Here is a 4,443-nt window from a genome sequence, read left to right on the forward strand (position 1 = left end):
TTTCTTTCTCCAATGATTTAATGAAACGTAAAAGCTTCCGCGCTTCGCGCGAGACGGGGGGGGGGGGGGGGAGGGGGGCTGAATTAAGACAAGGATTAAGAGTCGAGAACGGTACAACGAATCGTTTTCTTTCGTCAATGATTTAATGAAACGTAAAAGTTTCCGCGCTTCACGCGGGAGGGGAAAATTGCATTCAAACGAGGATAATTTTCGAGAACGCTATAACGAATCGTCTTCTTTCAATAATAGTTTAATGAAACGTCAAAGCTTCCGCGCTGCGCGGAGGGGGGGGGGGGTGAATTAAGAGAAGGATTAAGAGTCGAGAACGGTACAACGACTTGTCTTCTTTCTCTAATACTTTAATGAAACGTCATATATAGCTTCCGCGCTTTGCAGAGGAGGGCGGGGGGAAACTCACCCCTCCCTACATCCCCCTGCATTACGTCACTGCTGGTCACCATTACGTACCAATATTTGGCTCGCATAATTTCAAATTTGGGCCCCCCCCCCCCCCTAAGAAATCTTGGATCCGCGCCTGATCTGTAGAGAATTGTCTCAGCTAAAACATATCAAAATTTGGATGAAATCGATCAATATTTACAGAGATACAACTAATTTTCCAAAAATATGATGGCGTCATAATATGCAAATTGAAATTTTGAGTTCGGAGGGCCATTATGATGATGTCATGAGTTAATTGAGGGTCAAATGAGACATGAAATCATATTTCCGACTCATACTTTATCAAGATATGAAAAAAAAATTGGGGTCATCTTGCATCCTAAAGAGCTACAATGGATTTTGTATAGGCATGTTTTTGCCCATATATGCTATGTATTACAAGAGCTCGCACGCACAGACATTTACCTTGAACGGAGGCCATCATAAATACGTCATGAGTTAATTGAGTGTTCGAACGGAATTTACCTTGAACGGACGCTCATTTCGTTATTAATGATCATAAAGAGATAAACATGGTATCAAATTGTTCGGAATAAAATTGGCAATACTATGATAGACAAAAAAAAAGGAGATTTTAGGTTGCGTACGACCATTACGAACACAAACGTGCGCGTAAACGGAAAATGGAATTCTCAAATCCCACTTTGTAAGTGAAATATGAGCATGATCCCGGCATCTGATCGAAAAATAAAGGGCACACTTGTGATAGCTTATTGTCTCAGCTAACACCTACTTAAAGCTCAGCGTAAACAAAGATAAAACGACGGAGATATTGCTCGCGAAAGACGAGAATGTAGAATCCAGTTTTGAGAAAAAGTCATGTCCCATAGAGAATACACGCAAAATGTAAAACATTGACATGCCTCCTTTAATCGCAAAAATACGCCATGATACCATTGTCAAAATAAAATATCGTGGCGACTACATTTGTAGAAAATATTCTCAGGTAGAACATATCAAAATTTTAAAGAAAAATGATCAATATTTACAGAGATACAATCAATTTTCCAAAAATCTGCTGACGTCATAATATGAAAATTGAAATTTTGAGTTTGGAGGCCATTATGATGACGTCATGAGTTAATTGAGGGTCAAATGAGACATGAAATCATATCTCCGACTCATAATCTATCCAAATATTTAAAAAAAAATGGGGGGTAACCATCCATTCTGAAGAGTTACAATGAATTTTATATAGGCATGTTTTTGCACATGTATTGTGGATACAGATAGCGCAGATCCGCGCGTACTGTAAACTTTGACGGACGCTCATTGCGTTATTACTGGTCAAAAAAAGGTGAACAAGGTATCAAAATGCTTGGAAAAATGTAATAAATATAAAAGTGAAAATTTGGCAATTCCATGTTGCAAAATGTTAGTACGCGCGGTTACGCGCGGAAACGCGCAAAAATATAAGTGCTCGCGCGCAAATTTTGAAAATGCTTACAATGGCCTGAAACGTGTGCAAAAAAAATTTGGAATGAATTTGAGCATTTTAAAATTTTGATGCGCGCGTACGTGCGCGTCAAGGTGCGCGCACGGATTTTGTTGACATTTTTAGTTGACCTTTGACTTGAAGTTGATGTATTCCAAATATGGTTAATTTTTGATGACTCGTTATTGAGATATGATAATGACCTGATTTTTACAAAATGGCGCCTGGATGACGTCACGATGACCTAATGACCTTGAAAAAGTAAAGACTGTCAAAAATTTGAAGGAAATTGACCATGTCGATTTCGAGTAAACGTGTGCACAAAAAGTGTACGGAAGAAATAAAAATAAAGAAAGAAAGAAAGAAAGAATAAAGAAAATTCTAGCGAAATCAATAGGTGATCTGTCGTTGACAGACCACCTAATAAAGAAAGAAAATTCTAACGAAATCAATAGGTGATCTGTCATCGACAGACCACCTAATAAATAAAGAATAAAGAAATAAAGAAAGGAAATTCTAATGAAATCAATAGGTGATCTGTCATCGACAGACCACCTAATAAATAAAGAATAAAGAAATAAAGAAAGAAAATTCTAACGAAATCAATAGGTGATCTGTCATTGACAGACCACCTAATAAATAAAGAATAAAGAAAGAATAAAGAAAGAAAATTCTAACAAAATCAATAGGTGATCTCATCGACAGACCACCTAATAAAGAAATAAAGAAATAAAGAAATAAAATTCTAACGAAATCAATAGGTGATCTGTCATCGACAGACCACCTAATTATGAGTGGAGTTTTCTATATGATATTCAAAATGTTTACAATTAAACAGTATAAAAGAGAGATTGAGGTATTGTAACATTGAAGCATTGCCACAACGATCAATATGATTGATTCTAGTAGTTCCTTAAACATGCTCTTCAACAAAAGTTATTCAAGTTTCTTCACACATATGTCATCCAAGCGATAGTGAAGCAGCGAAGATTCTTGATCTAGACTGCTTGAAAGCAAAAGGAAATAAGAGAAAGAAAAATCAATAAAAAAATCCAAGTCAAAATCAATAGAAAATCATTATCAGAATGTCAATTATGAAAGGGAACTTAACAGTGCATTATATTTATGATTAGATGAAATTATTTTGTGTAGTTTTGGTACCAACTTTTAGAGAGGCTCTTAAATTAGATACTTTAATTGGTATAACCTTAGTATTAGCAATTTTTGTTAAGGATTTAAAAAAAAAGTTAGATGCTGACCTCGATAGGACCACTCATCCCTTAAACTAAGAGACATGAACATTAAAAACAATTAATTATGAACATCTCAAATTTCAACTAGTTGGAAACGATCAAGAAGGGAAGAAGATACCTTTTGACTTGTTCACAAGCATAGGCAGTAGCTCATTATGAGAATCGCCATCGAAGCCATCTGAACTACTTTGATGTCACCATGCCAAGTCACATCTGCAGCTCTGACTGTATTCAGTGAATTGCTTCAACAATTCCATACCGCTCCCACTTTGAGGTCACCATGCCAAGTCACATCTGCATCTCTGTGTTCAGTGAATTATCAAGGACCCATCTAACCAACATGTCGTTCCCTGTATCCAATCTAATTTTGTAGAATAAAAGAAATAATATTACAGTACAACTTATTTCCCTTCTTTTTTGTTGTTGCAAGCAGAGGTAAAGAAATACATCTAATATTATTTTTTGTACATCAAATTAATCACTAGGCATAACTGACCCCAAACAGACGTTTTCAATTGCTCCTACCAAACAACTACCACCCAATGAAAATATTATATACAAATGGTAATGTACATATATAGCCTTCGCCAAAATTAGAAACACGTTCCTTTCCAGCTTTGTACTATGTCTGCTAAGTGCATTACATACTCCATATCTATATCTCCCTGTTAATATTAATTGCTTATGTAGCCATCATATATATATAGCAGTGTATTTCAAAGCTCTTTATCGATCGCAAGTTCGGTAGTGAGCGCAAATCAATGGATGGCATTATACCGACCGGTCATGATTAATCATAACTCTCTATATGCTGCTAATGTGTGATTTTCTTTCACAGACCATGAAAACTATTCTCACCTGGATTTGTATCTGGTCTGCAGCATTGTTGAAAAGTAGATATACCAGTCCTAGTGCTTCCTTCATATAAGCACAAATGTATCTACTGCATCTGAAACGAAGTGAAAGCAAAAAAACATCATCATAATCATTACCACTGAAGTGTAGGTTATTCCTGTATATTCTCCTGTGCAGTGTTGTGACATGTACATCATCTGGTATGGTGCTTGCTTGGAAAATTCTTTAAAACACGGAGTGGAGTCGGGCAACATTTGCTGGTATCAAGAAACAATTGTTAAAAAGAATTATTTTATAGGGTGAGGGACCAAGGATACTAGAGTGTGGCCTTTAAAACACACTTTGAGTACAGACAATGGAAGAAAATAAGCTAAACGTGTGTGCATTGTTCCCAACTGGTAGACTACTCATGAGATTACTTCAGTCTCCAAACAAAAG

Source organism: Strongylocentrotus purpuratus, unplaced genomic scaffold (assembly GCF_000002235.5).
Source record: "Strongylocentrotus purpuratus isolate Spur 01 unplaced genomic scaffold, Spur_5.0 spur5_scaffold_18, whole genome shotgun sequence".
NCBI lineage: Eukaryota > Metazoa > Echinodermata > Echinoidea > Camarodonta > Strongylocentrotidae > Strongylocentrotus > Strongylocentrotus purpuratus.